Source organism: Alosa sapidissima, chromosome 6, assembly GCF_018492685.1.
Source record: "Alosa sapidissima isolate fAloSap1 chromosome 6, fAloSap1.pri, whole genome shotgun sequence".
In the NCBI taxonomy this organism is placed as follows: domain Eukaryota; kingdom Metazoa; phylum Chordata; class Actinopteri; order Clupeiformes; family Clupeidae; genus Alosa; species Alosa sapidissima.
The window spans coordinates 15,874,274-15,897,659 of record NC_055962.1 but is presented as its reverse complement, the minus strand read 5'-3'; the positions used below and the strand labels follow the sequence as shown (position 1 = coordinate 15,897,659).

The 23,386-nt window shown below is 41.5% G+C and overlaps 2 long non-coding RNA genes across 2 annotated transcripts; both read right to left on the bottom strand.

Annotated features, from left to right (window-relative positions):
- Positions 1–584: 584 nt before the first annotated feature.
- LOC121712237 lies at positions 585–21,602 on the bottom strand. Its single transcript, XR_006032559.1, has 5 exons — positions 21,586–21,602; positions 17,584–17,590; positions 8,249–8,254; positions 1,676–1,679; positions 585–652 (listed from the first exon to the last, which is right to left on the bottom strand). It is a non-coding gene; the product is annotated as an uncharacterized LOC121712237 (long non-coding RNA).
- LOC121712238 lies at positions 6,318–8,125 on the bottom strand. The gene is made up of 3 exons (XR_006032560.1): positions 8,023–8,125; positions 6,719–6,896; positions 6,318–6,442 (listed from the first exon to the last, which is right to left on the bottom strand). It is a non-coding gene; the product is annotated as an uncharacterized LOC121712238 (long non-coding RNA).
- Positions 21,603–23,386: the final 1,784 nt, after the last annotated feature.

The following is a 23,386-nucleotide window of genomic DNA, read 5'->3' as shown; positions in this document are numbered from 1 at the left end:
TGACGAGAGTGGGGTGGATCGTCCTGTTGGGTATTTCTCACGCAAATTCAATAAACACCAGTTGAATTACTCAACAATTGAGAAGGAGGCCCTGGCATTAATTTGGGCCCTCCAGCACTTTGATGTCTATGTTGGGGGTGGGTATCATCCTGTGGTGGTCTTTTCTGACCACAACCCTTTAACATTTCTTCAGTCACTTCAGAATTCTAACCAACGTCTCATGCGTTGGGCACTCTTTTTACAACCTTACCGACGTGATGGCCGATGCGCTATCACAGGCTCCGGATGAGTCTGTGTGATTTGTAACATCTCTCCCTGTTGTCTTCTCTATTTCTGTCTGTCCTTAATTTGCTGTCCAGGCGCCAGGATCTGCTGGAGAGTGGAATATGGAGGTGGCTGGGGGTGCAAGTCCAGTCTTGGTTTATGGTAGTGCCACCATGAGTGCCTGGTCACAGGTGTGAGCGTGGGTGTTTGGGTTGTGGGTGTGCGTGGTCTTCCAGAGTGAATGAGTTCATTATTATTTGAAATTTCTTTATTGAGTTTGTTATTGATTACTGATTTATTGTTTTTTTGGATATTATGGGTAACCGGTCCCATAAATGTGGGCCTCGGTTCTCTTAGGGGGGAGGTGTGACGCCCCAGCTGGTCAGTGCTGGGTCTTGTCGCACTTCTTGCTCTTTGTCTGTGTTGGCTCTGCTGCTGTTCTGTGTGTGGCCTACAGGGGGAGCTCTGCAGAATGGCGTGGGCTAATTGCGCCAGCGATTAGGGCAGAATATAAGCGGGTCCCGGGAGCCTGCTTCAAGATCTCTCTCTCGCTCTCTCTACGCTTCCGCTGATTGACGGTTCCAGAGTTGCGGGGTGCTGTCGTTGCGGCCGGACGGGCTGCGCCCTGTTCGTTTCTTTTGGTTTTGCACTTCACCTCACTATGCTGACATACACTACAGTCTTGCTTTACTCTTCATTCTGACTTTTGTACATAGTTCATTTATTTAATAAATATTTTCTTAATTTTGAGCAGCGTGTGGTCTCCCCTTTTATGTTGTGTTTGCCTTGAGCCGGGCAGGCACAACAACACACACACACACATAAATATAAACATGCACACAATTCAAGAATTTCTCAGAATTATGAATAGGCAAGATGGGTGTGGGGTTGTATAAATGTATTTTACATGTGAAGTCTATGAACTAATGTTTTGGTACTTGTTGTCTAGCAGATACCAGTGAGAATTGAGTGTGCATAATGCAATTCAGTGAGACAGTTAGAATCATATGCCTTTCACCTTTTGTTTTTAGCCAGAAGCCAGACTAGCAGATACCCTGACTTTGCTGAATTACTGAAGCTAAGCAGGTTTAGTTAGTACTTAGATAAGAGACCTCCTTGGAAGAGTAGGTTCCTGCTGGAAGTGGTGTTGGTGGCTGGCCAGTAGGTGGCACTCTTCCCTGTGGCCAAAAGCCTTCAAACAAATATCAATCCCAATGCCCTATTGCAGTGACAGGGACACTACTGCAGGATATGTTTTCCTTTGCCTGAATGTTAAATTGAGGTCCTGACTCACCATGGTTGTTAAAGATCCCATGGCACTTATCACAAAGAGTAGGTGGTTCCCTGATTTACTTTATTTATGTACAAATACATACAGTAAAGACACACACACATAAAAACACACACACACTACACTTGCACACACACATACAAACACACCTACATACACAAACACACACAAAAAAGCTAACTTATGCAGGCACACACACACACAGAAGCACACATATACACAAAAAACAACCACACACTCAATTACAAAGACAAAAAAAATGAACAAAGTAGGAAATAAACACAATTTGACAAGCATGACTTATTTTTGTGGAAAAAATGTGCTGGACTGGGCGGCGGTCATATTTTGTACCGCTCTGCGGTACATCTAGTTATTATTATTATTACCGGTATCCTGTTTTGGGACACTCTGTGGCTTGGAAAAGGAATAGATAGATGAGAAAAATAAGCAACATGGGCTGATATGGCAGAGAAGAGCAGAGAAAAAAATGTGAAATGGGAGAGCAACTACATGGTCTAAAGCTCCGAGAGAAGTGGGTTGGCGCCGGGGAAGAGGAACATGAAAGGAAGAGAACCACTGTCCAATTGAAATGAGAAAAAAAGAGTAAGAGAGGGGGGGATTGAGAATGCACACAGCGACATTCAGTGTATGATAAGAGACATGTGCCCGCTGTCCTCTCTCATTCACACACACACATACACACACTCACACGTACACTACCCTTTTCTCTTCTCCTCTCCTCCATTACCTTCTCTTCCTCATCCCCCTCTCTCTCCATGGCCCTTTCATCTGATGAACAAGCAGAAGTGAAGTGTGCCTGTTTAATTGAGTGCGTTGCAGAGGTTAATAAGTTCCTTTATCCCTCTGCTTCAGCACCATAGTGCTGCTAAAAAGCAGTCCGACAGATGAGAGAGGGAGAGAGGAACATCCGGCACTGTGCCTCTGCATTAAGTGCTTCTCTTCTACACACATGCAAATCACAAGAGGGCTTTCACTTATCTCTCTTTCCAATTTTCTTTATCTATCATTCACTCTTTCTCTCTCACACACATATGTGGATGCATACTATTTCACTTTTTTGACATTTCTCACTCCTCTCTTATCTCCCCCTCTTTTCCTTTTGGGATTTCCATGACTCGTGCCACACTTTTCTGTCAGGCGATGTTCTCAAATGACTTCTTTTTTGTATCATGTTGAGCAGCAGGGCTGTTGGATTCTATAATGTTGATGAACCGCTCTGAGGTGAACCACTGGGGGTATGTGAGGACCTCCGTCTTTAAGAGGAAAACCTGCAGCACCATGCCTCCAGCAAGGCAGCGGTTTGGAGCAAAATTGGTCATCTGTCCTTGACCTCTTAGCAAGTAGCCACAACCTTGTGGATAGAAAAAACAACCCACCTCCCCCCTTTCACACCTCTCTTCACAAGTCTCTGCATGTATGATGAGTTTGTGAAAGCTGCTTTGGCTCATGCTGTTTATATTCACACACACACTATTCCTCTCCATATGATGACCTGTGGGGCTGCTATGTCTCACACACGCTGGTCATTTACAAACTTAACCATCCACACACACACACACACACATGCACAGTACGTCAACACCGCAGGCATCAAAAATAATAGCTGCAGGTCACCCTCAACGTGCTGCTGCTACTTCAACCTGGTCACACAGACACCATCTCTCTTTCCCCATGCTCTTCTTCAGCCGCTGCACTACATTCACTCTTCTTTAGTTTCCCGGTCACTCATTCACATGCGTGACCTCTGTCCGTCCATCCCCATGCATGCGTCTCTTCATTGCCATGCACAAACATGTTCACTGACTCACGCGCCTAGGTGCATATTATGAGGGGATAATGAGTGAAGAAGACGCCCTATGCTCCATGGTCTCTTGCAGTGGTGTGCATGTGGATGTGATTCTTGAGTGTGTGTGTGTGTGCAGAAGGTTTCTTGGTGTTTTATGCCCCCAACGTTGTCTTCAAGGCAGCGCTGCCTGGAAGGCACTAGGGTTAGGGTTGGGGTTAGGTGCATTTAAGCAGGGCTTGAAAACGAAATTATTTTTCAAACATTACGTTCCGAACGGTTCAGGTAGGCCTATGTTTAACGTTATCGTTCGTGTATGCGTTCCACCACCAACATATCGGTCCTGAACCGGTTCGGAACGCAAAATATCGTTCCTTAAAGTTCCGGCAGTGTTTGGCGGGCCTATCAGGTCTATTTTTGTGGACTTTACCTTAGAATAGACGTACTCATTATTTCCCCTTGATTTAGCCTATACCGTAGCTATGCCCAAAAATAATAAATCACAGGCGGCATCCAAAAACATTCAGATGGGCTATCCATCTCATAGCCTACAGACTTACTGTAGGCCTAACCTATGCCTATAAATAATTTATCAAAAATATTTCTGGATACGTGCTAAACACCTTACCTGGTTGTAGCCTAAGTTTTATCCATATGGAGATCTTCAAAGGTTTGCGCTTCCAACCCTGTTTATAAACAAACCTGTCTGTTGCTGACAAGGCCTATCTCAAATTTCCCGTTTAACTCTTCTACATAGAATAGGCTATAATTGCGCAAACATTTCAAATCCCGACTTTAAAACAACAAGGCGTTGACAGGCAAAATAGGCTATTACGCATAGGCTACAAACAATTTACAAATCAGTTTCAGTAGCTTACACTACGAGCTGGCCTAAGATCCGAAGTGGCAGACGGATAGGTTACATTACAACAGCAAGACAAAATATACACATTTGGACCAAAGGTCCATTTATTCGTTTTTTTTTTTTCAAACTGCAGAAATCAAATTATTAGGCTGTTCGCCTACAATCAAACGAGTAGAACACTTAAGATATGCTTTTGTGAAATTTTATAAAATATATAGAGAACGGAAAAAAAACCCCGTTATTAACCGGTTTTGTGGATTTCAGAATAACGTTTCTGTTCCGGAACAGTTGAAGACCGTTTTGTTTTCGTTTCCGCTCCTCGTAAAATTCCGTAAAATTCTGTTCGTTTTCGTTCCTTGAACCGGTTCGGAGCCCTGCCTTTAAGTCAGCGGTGGCAGCGCTGCCTGGAAGACGCCATTGGGGACATAAAACACCATTGAGCGTGTAGAAGTGTGTGCATGTGTGTGTTGTTGTTGTTGTTTGTGTTTTCTGACCTAAGCTCCTTAATGGGGACTTCACAGCAGCACAACAGCAAGCTTCTGATCAGATCCAAATCTGGGGCTGATAGTCTTGCTGGCAGTGCCACATTCAAAGCCTCCTGTCCTCTTCTCCTGGATCTGTTTCCTCCAATCGGCTCTGTGGCCTTGAAATAAATACCTTTCAGCCTGCACTATGCTATCACTTCCAGCCATCAGAGGAGACCGGCAGGCTTTTCACTGTTGTCAAGATTGTGAAGAGCTTCTTTTGTATTGTTTTGGAATGTGTGTGTGTGTGCATTGTCTGTGTGTGCAGAAGGAGACAATAAAGAAAAAGAAAGCCTGGGAGAATATGTACATGTGTGAAGAGGAGAAGCGATAGAGAGATGATGTCTCCCAATTCTTTCTCTATCTCTCTGGCAGACAACTCAAGTGTCAGACCTGTTTTGCCACACCAAGAGGCTCTTCATGCTAATGAATATTTAACAGGTAACAGTATATCAATTGAGAAACTCCCAAGTTTATTTCCCTTTGCCCTCCATCTCTCTCTCTCACACACACACTGCAGGAGTTACTCTGTGTGTGTGTGAGAGAGAGTGTTTTCTCATTGCGGAGGCAGAGATTGCGTAAAAAAAAACCCACAGCTGTCAACACAAAACTAAGAGACATGTAAACAGTGTTGTAAATGCAAAGCTGTGAAAGCTATTTGCTGCCTCAGAATACATTGGTTGAATCTGCAACCCATGTCTATGAGGCCAATTGTTACGTCATCAACATGTACAGTATGTCTTTTGTAAAGACTATGTTGTGAGAATGTTTTTAAGATGCTCTTGAGATATTTATCTCAGATTGTGAGCATGTTTAAATGATATCATGATTCACATCCCACAGTTGTGTCTGCAAGACCCTTCGAAAGATTTTGTTCACCAAAGGCACCTGTGTAGCAGTCTAAGAGGAGAGGGTGTTTTCCACTAAGCTGACTATACATCACATCCGTTAGACCGCTTTCAGGAAGGCCTGACACACTGAGGATGAGTTATGTCTCTTCATTAACTCTCTCTCTCTCTCCACCAGTGTGTGTGTGAGAGAGACTTTGTGTTATGTGTCTTTCTGCTGGCTATAAATCACAGGATTTCTTAAATTTGAGAAAAGGAAGGAACTGTGCGTTCATCTATCTTCCCTCGAGGCTTGGATTGTGAGGGTAAATAACAAGATCTGCAGCTTTGAAAGAGTAATGGAATCAACCTTAAACAGACTGAAACTGAACAAACAAGTGAAACATGGCTTAGTCTAAACAGGCATGCATGCAGTGGATGTCTGGAACATCAGTTTTTGGATGCTTTGTGCATTCATGGAAATGTTGGGCATCAAAAAAATAATCTGACCTTTTATAAGGTGCTTGATTCTGAAATAACCTACACAGTGTAAATTATACTCTCCAATTTAATATATATAGGAGTACATTTTACACCCTTTTCGGTGTATATATGGGTCCAAGTGTCCAGTGTTCTCCCAACACTGGACACCGGAGTTAAAATATTAACACTATGACAGAGTTCAATTTCTAACACCACAAGGAATAGCTAATAAAAGCATAGAAGGCCAATAGTTTACTTTACCTTGTGAAATCTGACTACATGATTCATAGCTTTCCAGAACTGTGATCTTGACCACTCTCTTCTTCCCACTTGGAGGCAGAAGAAAAACCAACAGGAACAGTGCCACCATCTCACTATCCCAAGCTGATGCAAAAGTATACAAGTGTGTGTGAACAAAGTATACAATGTACAAGTGTGAACAAAGCCAACTGAGTTGACATAAATCAAGATTCAGTGCATAATTCTGTGGTCATTTTGTGGCATTGGAAGTAGAGCTTTGACAATTCTTTATTATTGAATTATGTTTTACAAGACAATTATCTTTATTTACATATCTGATTGAATTAAGTAAAAAATACAAGCCTTGGTTTAAGACTTGGTGGAAACAAGCATGGTAATGGGCCATGACCTAAGGCTCACCTGGCAAATCATCATCTTCAACTTGGTTCTCCTCTGCAGACCGGATAAGGGAATCCAACACCGGTGTTTTAGTAAGGTTCTTGGATTCCTTGATGATTTTCGGCTTCAAAGTTCCCCACTTCTCCAGAGGTTTGGTAGAAATATCATCTCCAAAAAGGAGCTCGAAGTCCTGCAACACCTGCAATCACCATAACACATACAAAACAAAGTGGAACGTCATAACAAGGTCATCTTAATTAATACAGTGATCACCTGGGGAATTTATGCTATCTAAAACTGACTCACCAGGCCCTTTGTGTCGAGAAATCTTGAAAACACTTTTAGTACAGTGCATGATTTCTCAGGATCATGAATGATTTTCTGCCTGTGCTGAAATGTTTAATTTTCATGTGGATCTGCCCCTCGTCTGTGCTGTGCTTCAGTAGGGATATGGCTTCCCTACACTGATCCCCATCCAACTGATGCTCTGTGGTCACGTCCCTTTCAAACTCTTTTTTCTGTTGCTGTTGCTTGTAGAGGTGGGTCGGTCGCGAATTAACTAGTTCCTTTGAACGGGTCTTTAAAATGAACGACCTGAACTGGTTCGCCTTTCCAGTTCTTGTTCGTTCTTTCGTTCGTCGCTGAATCACACTGACCTAGTGCTGCTGTGAAGCAGGAAAGCATAGCAACCGTTTCCATGAAAAAAAATAAATAAAAATGGGCTAGTGAGACTAGTGGGAGAGCATACGATAAAAAATAACGATAATGGTTTACATTAACAACTCCATTTTGCATTTCAATATTGGCATTTACATTTAAATATCTGTCTAATGGTAAATGCATGCTGTCTTTGTATTTTCTGTGTCATTCCAGGTTAATAAATGTCTCTTCAATCTGTCTCGTTCGTTCGTTCGTTCTCACGCCAAGACCCCCCACATGTTTGTCGGCATAGCCTACTGGGTCTTTGTTCCTTTATGAATGAACACATTTTTAAAAAAGAAATTAGCTGATCTAGCCGTAGTCTACTCTATTTACCTTCAATATGTCAATGTAATGTCAAGGTGAATGAACACATTAGCTACTGCTGTTTTGTCTAAAAGTACACATAATCATGAAGTTGCAGCTATATTTGCCGCTACAATTACAGTGTTGTGTTGACCGTTTTCACCAAAGGGGCTGAGAACCTGCATTCCATGATTCACAGCTGAACTAAGTTGTAGGCTACCGGAAATGCAACTGAACGAAAGAACGAACGATTCAGAACAAATCATCTTGGCGAACTGAACGACGCAAACTGTGTAATGAGAACGAACGACAAAATCCACCTCTAGTTGCTTGATGGATCCCTACTGGAGCTGCTTCTCCTACTGCCACTGCTGAGCTCGCGCTGCATATTTTTCAGCTTCCAAGCAATGTACCCCTCATTGCTTTCAGCATCAAAAAAGTGCTCCTGTAGACAAAGAAAGAAAGAAAGAAAGATATATAGGACAAATATATATAAAAAACATTTACACAGATTGAATAGGTTATATAACATAAGCAACATAAAACACCAGCCTTAAATACTCACATATCCTTTTTCAGAGTATGGATCTTTTAAACAGGGGAACATAGTAACAATGCCTAAGGGCTTTTACATACTCGACGCACCCGACCGGTAGCGCAACAACGTGACGTCAAAATGACGTAGATCTTGCTGGCGCGCCAGGATTTAAAGGCTTCTACATACCTGACGCACCCGACCGATGTACCAATGTGACGTAACAATGTGACGTCAAAATGAAGTAGATCTCTCTGGCGCGCCAGGGTTTTGGCCAGGTAGCACACAGTAGCGCACCACTCATTTTTTTTTCAGACGAGCGCGACAAGGCAGAAACAGGAAGATGGACTAGTTCGAGGGCAAGCGAGAGTTGCAGTGTTTTGTTACAGTCGTGAATTTTTAATAGTTTGCTGGATAAGTTAACAAAGTTACCAGTGAGAGTTGCAACACATGGAATTAAGAGGAAAGAATAGAAACGATTTATTTTCAAACAAAGGATATCTATTAAGGCCTGAACAAAATCTCTTTCCACTTCAGGAAATTACACAAACTCAGCCAGCTGCTAGCTAGCTAGCCAGCTAACTAAACTGTTTAAATTATTAAAATTTCCCTCGGGATGACTAAAGTATCTATCTATATATCCATCTATCTATCTATCTATCTACCTGTGCACACACCTTGGAAACTAGATGATAATGATGATGGTAGTTGTGAATAGTAGCAACCAAAGTCTGAAGTACCATCACAGAGGCTAGCTACTAGTGTTTCAAGTGTTGCAGCTTCTTCTGCTGTGTAACATAGTTAGCGTTAGTCTTTTCACAACAGCGACACCTCTTTTCAGGAGAATATTGCAACTAGTGTTACGACCACCACGCGCGAGTATAAATGGTTACGGCGCCTCTGTGATGTCACATTGTCGCGCTACTGGTTGGGTGCGTCGAGTATGTGGGACGTTTAATGCATAGCGTATCCTGACATCCATGGGTGGAGCACTCCTGAGAAAGACAAACATTTAAATTACTACTCCTTATTTGGAAAGATCTGGCATCAAAGTTTATTTTTTAGAAAGTTGTTGTAACTCAAATTAATGACATTAAAAGAAAAAAAGGCTTACCCATACTTCTCGATCATAGCTGCTACAACGATGTTGACCAGTTTGCGCCGTACTTTATCTTTAACCTCCTTTGTTTGACTATATTCTCTAAGTATTTTCTCACCTCCTGGCTTTCTTTCCAGAAGTCTTTGAACAAGCTTGGAAAAGAAAGTTAAGACACAAAGTGGGGTGTTTAATTTGGATGATTTTAAATAACATATGGATAACTGGAAATTAGCCTAAGCAGTGTACTGTAGCTGTGACACTGGTATGAGGTAAAACATTGAATGCATTTATTTGCGGACATTCAATGTATGCCTTACATAAAAGCACCACATTTCTCTGGACAACTCATATCTTGACAAATGCCAGCACTGATGAATTTGAATACTGGTATCTCTTATTCACTCAATGTGAAGCAAAGGAGAAAAAAAACTTTACCTCTTTGGCTTGTGAGGAATGATCATCACTAGCATCCATTCTTGGAGACATTATTACAGTGTCATCAGTATGCCGTCTCTTAAGGAACACGGATGAAGTGTGGCTGTCTGATGAAGGACTCGGTGAGGGAGAAAGGGTGTCTGTACATGAGGACTGTACAAGTGAGTCTAAGGAGAAAACCCCAAAATCAACAACAAAAACAGGTCATCAAGTTAATGGAGCATGCAGAGTAGGACTTAAAACTATTTTTTATTATATTGATGGAAACAATTAAACAAACTAAATTAGAAACTTAGCAAAGGCAGGATTTATATATTCATTGCACCACCAGACTATCCATTTTAGTTAGATGGACACTGAAGAAACACAGCAAGAATACAGTACATTTCCTATATAAATACATTCCCTGAGTGGCAATCAACAACAGTCCAAATTATCTCTGACTTCTCCTCACGAACATCACAGAATACTTCTTCGTCAACCTCTGTTCCTGTTTCATCCACAATATACACACTTCTCTCACTGGGGATGCTGAACTTCTCTTTAGCTATAAATACACAGAGGCTGTATGAATCATTAATGGCCACTTTATTCACATCTTGAATCTTGATTTACATTTAATGAAGACATTTTCCGAATATTTAAAGCCATTTCAAATGTTTTATATATAGCTGTTGACGTGGCGTCTATAGGGGCTACATCAACGCATTTGTTCGCAACTGATTTGTACAAATGCAAATTCAGTTGTAAACTCTATTCACATAGAATCACATAAGTCACCCATTTTTGGCCTGGGGAATTGTATGTCATCTGGTAGTGCATCAACACAAGCCTAACTAACCAGTATTTGTAATAACATCCATGTCTCATTAAAATAATAAATGCCACCTGCTAACTATCATTTGTTACAGCGAATGGCAGAACACTGGTCATTCAATCCAACTCATCTCTGAATAAAGTCTACCACGCAATACTCTCCTTCGTACAAAATGGCGGTAACATTAGCGCTACCACAGCTACACTTACTGGCTGCCCTCAAAGACAGATTGCTTCACCTCTTGGAATTTCAGACTCTGGAAAATAGACAAACGTTCCCATTTTAATTGTAGAGATTCGTATAATTTAGGACCTTACCCTGCTCCAGAAAACCCGAGTGGGAGACTCCATCCAGTTCCAGTTCTATAGCAATTCCATACCAATATTCCGTATTTGACGCCACGAAACGTCAAATTAATTGAAACATTGAGGGCAAAATCCAACATTTATTAGAAAATAGTTTGGTCAGGTTATAGTTTGGCGCGCTAAAATTTGCTAGTCGCTTATGTGGGCAGCGTTAACGTTCACGTTAGCAGTAACCTGTACAATTCACAGTAGCCTAGGCTAGCTAGCTTCGTCAACCTAGTTACAGAAAAAGTAAAACATGACTAGTTTTATAGCAATTCCATACCAATATTCCATATTTGACGCCACAAATGTCAAATTAATTGAAACATTGCGGGCAAAATCCAACATTTATTAGAAAATAGTTTGGTCAGGTTATAGTTTGGCGCGCTAAAATTTGCTAGTCACTTATGTGGGCAGCGTTAACGTTCACGTTATTCCAAAACACCTCGTTAACCCAGCCCATTACAAATGTTAAATTTAATCATGGATGCTTATATTAACTAATATTGACGACACAAACTAAACAAATGCAGCCAGGCAGCCGAGAGCCTCTTCTTCTCGAATGGTCTTCTTCTCCAGAGAGAGACGTTTGACAACGTAATGACGTAACATGCGGACCAGATGGACTCAATCAGATTATAAACACCCAGAGAGTTCGTGCAGCAAAAATAAACTCTGCACCAACAATGAACAAAGAACGAACACCGCTACGACACACTGACAAGTGTACATAATAATCAGTAATATGTACATAATACTCTTTATACTCTACAGTGTGAAAAAATATACTCTACAACCTCAGACTCTGGGAAAATAACACTTTGGCATTTGCTGTGTACCTGTTTATGTTAGCTGTTTTGCTACCAGTATTTGGTTCTGTCTGTCCTTATTTCACCACATTTGCCTCTTAGCTCTTCTGTCGGTCAGCTCTGCTTTTTCCTTCCTCATCAGTCTGATTAGATTGTGTATGTGTGTTTGCTTGTTTATTGAGGGTGTTATGTGGAAGGAATGCTGAATACCATGAGACCATAGTATCAATATTCCTGTGAGCGCTACAAAGCCCTTAGGAGATTAAGCAAGGACACAGATCTTATCCGTGTGTGTGTGTGAGTGAGAGAGAGCAAGAGTGTATGAGTGTGTAAGGACTGTGTGACTACTGTGTGTGTGAGTTTGATAGACCAACTCAACCATTTGAGATAAATTTAGAGGATGTGCATTGAATAATTTAGAGCCTCCAAAAATAAGAACATTTCTCCTGAAACCCCATCATGGTGTCATATGGTCAGAAACCTACATCATCAACACAAGAGATGTTTCTCCTAGATCAGGGATTCCCAAACTGTGGTACGTGTACCACCGGTGGTATGCAGAATTCCACTAGGGGGTATGCGAGATGAAAAGGGAAATGACTGAAAGGGTCACTTTTTTTTAGAGTGAGCGGAGACAGGATGCGTGTGGTCATTACGGTTATCATTTCATATATTGCAGTACCATGCAAGACCATGGTTCTGTTTGAAATGGAAGACCGCTGCCTGCTGCCTCCATCCTTAAACTGAGAGCTGTCTCACTAGACATGACTTTGGATTGAATGCATCTTTTAAAAATGAGTGTAGTACTCTAGAATCTCGTATGACGTTAGCAATAACTGGAACGTTTAACTAAACTAGCTTACGTAAGCTAGCAGGCTAATGGTAGACATTAGTTTGACGGGTGGCACATTTATCAGACCAGACGCTTTCAATGGTTACAACAATGGTATATCAGAAAGTAAGGTGTTTATTTCTTGTGTTTATGTAAGCAAAATAATGTCACACAAATCATATTTCAACAGATTCAGCAGCCAGTTGTCACTTTTCACAGCTGTTTCAGACGTTGCTGCAAATGATTATGGGTGATAGGGAGCATGAAGTATGCATCGATGCTGCCTTCAAAAACAACCGTATTCGGGAAATCTAAGATATGTTAGAAAGCAGCAAAAATTGTTTTGTATTTTTAGGTTTCGAACCGCACTTGCTGGCTCGCTCCCCAGTTAGATATCTTAAAAGGCAGCAGTTTTTACCGTTTTGAACAGAGCCCATATCTTGTGCTAATGCTCATGTTGGTGGTGTGCTGTTGTAGGCTACTTCCCTTTTACAGTGTATGATGTTATGTTGACTTGAAAAACTCAGATGGCTGCAGATGGATTATTATACTGCTATCTAGTGGTTGGGGAATGTTTAACATAAAATTAACTACTGTAGTGTCCTTAAGAATCCATACAGTATCACAAAAAATGATATCGTGATACTCAAGTGTATCTATCCTATATATGTTTTACACCCCATCTGAAGAAGCAGGTTGCTATAGGTTGTGTATACTATCTATGTAAGTAGTACTAACAATGGTACTTTCACAAATTTAAAAGATCAGACTTGGCAGCGGATCTATGAACGGTGTTTAATAATTAACAGCAGACATGGAAAGTAATGTAATGATACCGGTGTTGTTTGAAGTACCTTTCAATCCATCACAAGTCGGCCTACTATATTGTGCTGTCCACCCTTCGAAACCTTCTCCTGGGGATGGACCAGTAAGGATTCCTCTTGTCCTCTCTCGCAGTCCAGAAACTGACCTCTTCTCCTGTCTTCTCCTCCCATTGGTCTCCGCTGACTCGAAACTTTCTCCTTTTCCTCTTCTCTGCTCAAACCTTCTGAAGCAAAATATATGGGGAACGTTTCATTATAAACCCAATACTGAGTAGCTTAGATGTTTAAATGTGAGCTCCATCAGTGTTGGCTGGGATTAAGTGTGATTTCAAGTGTGAAGTCTACTTTTCATATTCATTGTGAGCCGATTTCTTCTACTCACCCAGTGTTGAATCCACTTCACCCAGAAGACTGTCAAGTACAGCTTTCACATCATGTTCCCTCCGTCATTCCTCAGTCTCCAGCTCTTTTCCGTCTTTGCATTTATCTTCTCGACTGCACCCAAAAGGTTGTTCATGAATGTCACATGAATCTCCCTCTTTTCATTCGGTTTCCATTTCTTCCGTCTCTTTGTCAAGAAAAGCATCCAGATCATTTATGACTCTCAGGACATCCTCAGGAATATCGGCGTTCAGAGTGAAGCCCTCCTTGCTCTCCTCAGCTGTCTTGATGGTCTTGCCATGGATTTCATGTCTAGCGCTATCCAAGTCCACCTGTTGTAGTTTCCTGATGGGGGGTTTGCGGAGTTCCCTTTTTGTCTTCGTTTTCTTTTTGTGACTGCCTTCATCAACAATAACGCCCAAAGTTTCAAGTTCACTCCTCAATTCCTCCAGTTTGTATTTCTTAACTTTCTTCTTAATTGATTTACTTGTATCTCCATCGCCCTGCTGCCGTCCTGCCAGCCCAATACGGAAAAAAAACTGGAAAAATTGGAATTTACCACTGCCTCAGTAGTACATTTTTATATAAGGTTAATATGTGTAATATATGATTTACTCCTGAAAGTGGCCCCTTTTGCATTTTTCTTATACAACTATATTATGAGAAATAAGTATACATAAAGTGAACATTGTGTATGATATTTATAGGTTATGTAAGGGATAACGGCCGCCGAGGTGTCCAGTTATACAAAATTAATGGACAAGGGCGAGGGGCAAAAAAAGACACGCCGCAGAGGCCTCCGCCTGAGTCCATTAATTCCGTATAACTGGACACACCTCGAAGGCCGTTATCCCGCTTATCACCCAGTTGCCCATAGTTTTTCTGTATGACTTCTGTACACAGTTTATCACATGTTTATTGATAAGAATACATATACATTTTATAATAAAAGAGCTTAACTTGTTGACTATATGTGCACCTGTTGTTGACCTATAGACACTGTCTGAACTTGAATCAAACTAGTTAAAACACTTTAACTGCTAGGGCAGACATGGTTCACATGCAATTAGCAATTATTAGTTCCTGCCGTGTAGTGATATATGTTGATCTAGATCTGTAATATGGAAAACATAGGCCTAGACGTTTCACAAATGTTGACATTAAGCTTTTTTATTAAGTGACAACAAACAGCTATACAAACTAGCTGTATTCCTTCATATTACAAATTTATACCAATCTCACTAACATGCCTCTTACACTAATTAAATACATTCAATTTATACATTCAATGTCTTTGTGATGCATGAAATTCAGAAAATACTTAACACCAGTTTAACTGTGAGGTGTGGACATTTTACTTTTAGACCAGGGCCCAGAAACGCTCTTACGAGACTTTTCTGCGATTCATCTTACAATCGTTAGTTTGGTTTTTCAGACTGTTTCCCAAACATACTCGTAGCGTGAACGCGGGTGCACTTCTCTTAAAATGCTCTTAAGTGGAGCTGTCCACGTTAATAGTTCTGAAATATCCTCTAATTTGATGGTGATGTCAGGTGAATGCACGTCACAGCTATAGGCCTACTGTTTAAACTTCGGGTCTACACTTTAATTCACATCAATACAAAAATAGAAAAACTTTGACATCCGCATGTAAGCATCCCAAGTAGGCTATATACCACACACAGACATAAAATAATAATTATTTAAGATTAGATTGTTGCACCGTTTATGTCTGTGTCACTTAAGAAGACGTTTGAAGATAAGAAAGAGGTTGAGTAGGCTAAGAAACTGAGGAAATGTGTAGGCTTAAATAACATATAAGCCTACAGTAGACTTAGATTTTGACGCAGCACAGACTAAACCAAATGTGCCTTTCTCTGTTTTGACCTCATAGGCCTTCACTTAACAAAGATAATGGCAAACTATTCTGGTAATGTCTTGTTTCATAACTTGATTGTATTTTTGTCTGCTTTTAATCACATTATTATGACTATTAAATGTATGCTGTTTTGCACGCTAAAATCTGATTCAACAATACATCAAGTACAACGCAATAAAGAATGAGAACGTAAGTTGGTTAATGTATTCTAAGTTGCAATTCCCTGTCCTATTGGTGACCTCAGTGAGAAGTGCCTGTTAAGACGCTCTTAGCCGGTAACGAGAACTCTGGAGCCCTCGTAGATCTACGAGTGTTTTCACAACGCTCTTAAGCTACGATGGTTTCGGGAAACAGTTGGCAAATCTTAAGACGTTCGTAAGAGAGACTTTACGATGCTATTAGGCTTACGATGCTTTCGGGGAACTGGACCCAGAGCCGTATAAGCTCTGTGGAGAACCAGGAAGAATTAAAACAGTTTAATTTACTAAGACATCGTACCGCACTGAAAGCTAATATTTTGTCACTAGTAACCTACATCTGCCCTCTGTCAAACACAATTGCATTTTGGGGCTCTGAACAAAACCGTTCACGTTCAAACGAGCATTTTGTTTCATTTGTCATTTCTGGCCGGCCGAATAAAGCAGGCATGGGGGACGAGACTGAAACATTCAAAGCAATTATGCCGGAATTGTTTCAGGCAAACACTGAAGTGTAGCCACGCGTTTTTTAGGCTAAACATTTTATGTCACTTACAGCAAACATCACCTCACCATCCGCTAGCCGCCTGTGTCCTGAATACACTGTAAAAAAAATGTGATCTCTGTGGACAGCCCAGGCAACAAAAACAACCTTCCAGCAAAACACAGACAAGATGCGCATTTAGGAGAGTTTCAGTTGCACGGGAGGGAGGGGAGGAAGTAGCGAGCTAGCTTTCTGTTTTGTTTGAACATCAACAGAAGTGACGTTACTCAGCATCGCTTAGAGCACCTCTAATGCAGCTAGTGGTCTGTAAATCATGTTCTTCCCATTAAAACTCTCAATGTTGCAATGTGTTTAGGCTAGCCTAGGCCTATTTCATTTTTTAAGCATTCTGAGTTTCTGGTTGAAACGGTAAAGAATATGACCAGATATGGCGAAAATGAACATGATGACTGACAAAATAAATTACTGTGATGTTTTAATAAACCATTGTTGGCTTACATTTAACAAGTCAGCATAGCACATCAATATGTGTTTTCTGTCGGCTATGTGCAGCTACTGTAGGCCTATAAATGAACAGAATATCAAACCGCTTTCAGTAGCTTACCACTGTTGCAGATATCACATAGGTATCCCTTACATTTTTGTACATTCTTGCACATTCCAACATAAGAAAGCAGTTACGAGACACTTTCTTCTAACTCCCTGTCTAAAACCAACGTGATAGCAGCTTCAAACAAGCGGCAGCAGCCATTGTTAATGGCTAGAATGGGCTAGAATGGGCGCTTGGCCAGACGGACTTGCAGAGCAAATCTTAAATTTGCCGGAAGTTCGTCTGGGTTTTTCCCAGGCTAGGCACAGGCAAGATGCAATATACAATTGAAAAGAGGGTGGGAATAGTGCAATACCAGTATAAGAAATATCAGCTTAAATTTATGGTGCCAAATGTAGAAACGGCTGCATATGGCAAATATATATTTTTAAATGGATGCCATGGCAATAAAACGGTAAATTAAAATTATTTTATGAACTACATGGCAGGAAGCAATGGCTAAGTAATCAGAGTCTAGCCTGGATCAGACCATGGACTCCGCCCACTTCACTAAGCTCTTTCAGACATACGTGTAAGACCGGAGGTTCTGCCGATGTTAAACGGTGGGGCCGTATATCTGAACGACATAACCGGTCATATGGAAGTCCGAATTTAGCCGGTTGTTCTACTACTCCCCAACTAGTATTTCCTCCGGACATTATGTAAATGTGCTGTGTCTGAACGAGGTGTAGAACCTGCGTTTAAAATTCACACCTAGTGAGAGGGCGTGTTGGTGACGTTTATTTCGTGCGTCCATGTGGTTAGATCTGACTTAAATGCCAGTGTTATGATGGGGTAGCATAGTGCTGTCCAGAAAATCTCCGACCTGGAAAGATGCAGACATCACGGAGCTACTGTCCATGAGGGCATACAACATTTTGATAGAACACATGAAGGGAACGGCACGTTGTAGCCTACAACTGCATGGCAAGGCCAAACAAATTCAAAAGACTGAATTATAAGCAGAAGGCGCTGAAAAGGCAGTAGCCTACAGCGACGTCGTTGACGACAATAACAGGAGTATTTAATAAATTGTTAGCCAACACGGTTTTTTGTTCATTGATAGCCTTCTCATGACCTCACATACAAGCTTGCTGATATTTGTTGAGCATAAATATGGCTAGAGAAAATGAAAACGAAGAAAACGCAACTTTGTTCCAAGTTCCTTACGTAAATGCAATAGACACATGGGGAGAGGATGCTTTTGGAAAAAATAAACCATGAAAAAACGAACAACTTCACTGTTCACTTCAATGTTGCTTAAAAACGTTGTATGATGGCCTTGAAGTCTTGAGTTAGCCTACTGAATTGGCTGGTAGCCTACCATAAAGTTTGTGCATGCTCTCTCCAACGCAAGCCAGATTTGGGGTTCTATAGCCAATTCTGGTTGAAAACAGATAAATATGTTTATTCGAAGTACACATACAAATACTGTAGGTCAATTTCAAGTGCGCACTTACGTGGCTAGCCTACTTCAAGTATTAGCCTACGTACAATAGATTTCTCTTCTTTAGCCTACATAATACATAGGCTACACTTTGTAAACAAATAGCAGCTGTGACAGGCAGCGGCCGCATATATTCTGCGTCATGTCTCGCATCTTGTGAACTCTACAAGCCCCCACCCTTCACTCGACAACCACACGGAGATTCTGTAATGTGCGTGTATGTCGTTCACACATACATCGTATAAGGTCAGTATAAGGTCCGCACGTTAGCAACATATCTGAATCATCCGAAGGGTAGGACCTCCGTTTGACAAACCTCCGCATATACTCCGGAGGTTATATCTGAAAGCGCTTACTGAGTAGGTTCCGTCTGGTCTGGATTACCCATTCAGAGCAACGAGTACAGCCAGATCGGGAGAAGGTTAGCCCAATGAGCGCTGGGGGTAGATGGGACTGAACATGATGAACGTGCGCGGACTGCCTCGGATATCGAAGAATATCGATTGAGACAGTTTACTGGAATAACTGCTCTGAAACCAGAACAGTATTTTGCATGGAGAGCTTTTTTTGAAGGGGCAACGTTTTGGCTGTTCTCCGAACTGGCAATGGGAAAAGCTTTCTTCTGAAAACGCTTTGAATGAGACGGGTATCAGACTGAAGCGCTAGCCTACTACTGGGAAAATATATATTTTTATACATAAAAATTGCTTGTAACCGAAGGGTTGCTGGTTCTATCCCCGACCAGTAGGAAACATGTGGGTGGAGGAAGTGGTTGAGCACTGTTCTCCCATGCCCACATCCACGGCTGAAGTGCCCTTGAGCAAGGCACCTAACCCCTAACTGCTCCCCGAGCGCCGCTGTAGTGCCGGGTTAGTGTGTGCTTCACCTCACTGTGTTCACTGTGTGCTGTGTGTGTTTCACTAATTCACGGATTGGGATAAATGCAGAGACCAAATTTCCCTCACGGGATCAAAAGAGTATATACTTACAGTACTTACACTTATTACACGGCTCTTCACAAGGCAAGTAAAACGCTCCATTGACTTGAATGGGCTTTCCCAAAGTTCCACGGTAAAATATTTTCATGTAATTACCGCTGCAAACATATAATTACCGCTGTCAATGGCAACAGAGTTTGTGCTTCTACTTCAGGTATTTCATATCACTACGCAAGAACTGGAACTTCATTCAAAAGTGAAAGCAGACGGTTGATCAGCTGTGTTCTAAAGAATGTTTGATTCAAGTTCAACGTGTGTTGTTGCAAACTATGTTTCTCAGCAAATGCCACGATGAACGGTAACAAATAGGCTAGGCTATGTAGGCTAAAGTCATAACATGGGAAGTTTATTATTTCTTTTGGCAAGTAGCCGTGTAATAAGCGGGATAATGTATAGAACGCCGGTCATTATTAACAAATAATAATCCGCTGCGCGTCGGGGTCCGGTTCGCCCTGTCGGGACTTATTTTCCCAATAATGACTCCCCCTGCTTCCCTGATTTGCATTGTATAGCTCCCCTAGAATTAGGAGGAAGGGGGTCATGGGGGGATGATTGCCAAGCAAGGCCCACGTCAATTTCCGACAATTCACAGCAGTTTTCGGTGTTGCCTGCAAATTGCCGTGTGCAGTCGTATACCTGAACTTCCACGACAATCTACAGTGCTGCATACTGACGAAAATTCCACTTTTCATGCAGTGACTGTCCATGTGTATGTGGATATGTCTTGAGGGTTGAATATACTGGTTTTATCTATAACCTATTGCAGCACAATGTATAAACCTTTGAACTACAGTCATCACTTGGTTCCACTCTGTTCTTCTATTGGTCGCTCTCTCTCCCCCTCTCTCTTTGTCTCTCTCACTCACTCAATTCTACCTTATATGCCTTCCTGATCCACACAGAAAAATAATGATGGCTGTCAGAACATCCACAAATTGAACCATTGTCCTTTGTCATACTGTCTTTTTTTTTTTTATATAGTTTTTCCAGTTCTATTGCATTCAAATCCATGTACATGCAGCAGAACTCTCTCTATCACTCTTTCTCTACTCTCAGATGTGCTGAGTTCAGGAGAAGTTTTTTTGTGCTGACAGACAAAAATCATCCACTTGATCTGACAGGGATGTTCTGAAGTGCTGACATTATAGAACACTAATGGAATGGTACAATTCCTGCTTGGACTACTGTTAACACTACTGTGCATGTGTGTGTGTGTGTGTGTGTGTGACTCAGAAATGAGTTACAGTTACAGTTCACTTTTAAAAATGCAATGAAAGCAGTGGCAAGTGTAGTGGAACAGAGACAATTTATTATCCATAGGCGTTTCAAGAGTGTATATAAACTCTCTCTCGCTTTTCCTAAATGGCATGCATCATCACCAAATACTAGCATGGCTGGTTGGAATAGTTAGATATCTGGAACAGGCTAACAGGGAACTCTGGACCACGGCTTCATTCACATTCAGACAGTCACACACTACTGCATGTGTGTTTAAATGGTCAACTGTTATCTGAAATTACATTTAAATACTGCCCCTAGGAGATCCCTGTAATTGCATTGTAATTTAGCCATCTATAGTAAATGCTTATTACTTGTATATTATATATATTATAAATAACATATACATTACAGTATAGAGAAAAAAATATTGATCATGTGTTTTCGGTTTTATAAGCATTACCTATTGCTTATTTATATGATATATGGATTATTCTGAATCTAGTATACAGACTATGTATTACCAGGGGAAGGAATGGAACAGGTTTGGTGTTAGCATGCTCGCTTGACACATCCCCCCTCCTTCTCGTCTTTTTCTCTCTTCACCCCCCCTCTCTCTTTTCTAGCTTCCTCTCTTTGCCTGTTTCAACATGAACATCACTTCCTCTCAGCGGAGTATCACACCTCTCTACTCCTCACATCCCTTCTAACCTCACCTCCTCTTGTGTGTGTGTGTGTGTGTGCGTGCAAGTGAGGGAGTGAGTCTGTGAGAGGGATAGCAAGACAGAAAAGGTAAGTGAGAAAAAGGACAGAATGAAGTTGAGAAAAAGAGAGGGAGAGAGCATGCGATATAGCCTGTTTGAGTGCACATGTTCACCTACAGAAGAGCACAACAATTGGCCTCTCATAACCCTATTATTGTTGAAGTCACTCACAACTAACCTGACACAAATACCTCTCCTCTTTCTCACACACACACACACACACATGCATGGTGCGGCCTGACTGGGCAGGCCCCATTCATCGTGGGTGACAGGTGGTGGCCCTGAGTAGGGCTGTGATTACATTGTAGTGCATGTCACTAGACTGCCCATGGGACACAATCAATGGTGGCAGCACGCAGGCCGGGCCTCTGTCCCACGGCCGAATCAATCTCTCATCCAAGCGAGCGCTGATCGCTCCATACTCCAGGTGTCCGCATTCTTTCAGGCTCCTCAATGTGGGAGTTAGCACTCTCTCTTATATGCACTCCCTTTTACTTTCTCTCTTTCTCTCTCTCACTCCCTTTCTTTTGTATCCAACACTACTCCATGTGTTGCTGATCAGGTGCGCCTTCAGAATGACCATACAAATGTATGATGGTGTGGGCGCGCGTGTGTGTGTGAAGGAGACGGATGTGGAATAGTGTGTGCGTGAACACCAGGTGTGCATGCATGTGTGACTGTGTGAGCATGCGAGTGTAATTACCCTAGCAAATACATGCCTCTTGGTTCAGGTGTGTAGTAAATCACTGGGGTCAAGGTGAGGGTTAAAGATAGGGAGCAAATCAATGGAGGCATACTCCTGTATGTTTGTAATGAATACGATGGAAACCCTATTCATTACAAACACCACGCTACTGAAAGAACTATATACAGTCTGGAGTGTTTTTCTGTCAGAGATGATAAACCTGGCTTCAGAAAGTGAAAGTCCTACCACATATTTGTTCCGACCATTCAGTAAAAAACAGCTGACTCTTATTAGCTCAACTCTTCAGCCTAGATAAGCTAGTGAAATCACCTGTTTTAGGTGCACAGGTGGGACGTGGTAGGACTTTTACTCTCTGAAGCCGGGTTTCCCATCTCTGCTCTCTGTGGATGTTATTGTTATTGTTATTGTTATTTTCTCGGTCTGTGCGGTTGTTGCTGTTAAGACCATTTGATATTGTAGCTTTCTCTCTGGCACAGCAAATTACCTTTCACAGGGTTCCTACGCAGTATGGAAAACCTGGAAAAGTATGGAATTTGATTTTAGTAATTTCCAGGTCTGGATAAGTATGGAAAAAAGAAACAAGGGTATGGAGAAATATTTGTGTTTCCAGACTATTGCATCTACAGTTCTAATCACTTCACTCAGGTCATAATGAACCATTCCTACTGTTGTGTAGCTTAAGTTGTCAGTCCACATCAAGATACAATTGAATGGGGGTCCTCAGAAAAAAATCTCTCCTACAAGGGGACCCTGGTACCAAAACCAAATCGAGAACCCCTGTTCTATGCACATACTCTACACCATTGTGCACCGGTTTGTTTGCGTAGCTCTGCTATTTTCGGCTAAAACACTAGTAGACTTTTTTGATTTTGTAAAAGTTACCAAGAGATGGATACTGCATTATCTGATAAACTGTTATTGCAAACAAATAATACTGTTTACGGTGATTTCTGAGGCCTCTGCCAGCAGTGCACTAGTCTCCAACATATGTAGGCTATGCTGTATCAAGTGTGAGTGCACCTTCCAGCTCAGCACTTCCCCAACGAAAAGTATTCAGTGTTTTCTGAGGGGTAACAAGTTAATAATAAACATTATTATACAGCTATTCACAATGCTAGTAGAACACTCCATTGACAATGTCTCGAATATGGTCAGAAAAATCTATCGAGAAGTTTGAGCATTTGAGTATGGAAAAAGTATGGAATTTTGAAATGGAAAATGTGTAGGAACCATGCTTTCACAGTAACAATCTGACTCAGGGGGGTGTGTGTGTGGGTGTGTGTGATGGAGAGAAGCAGATGA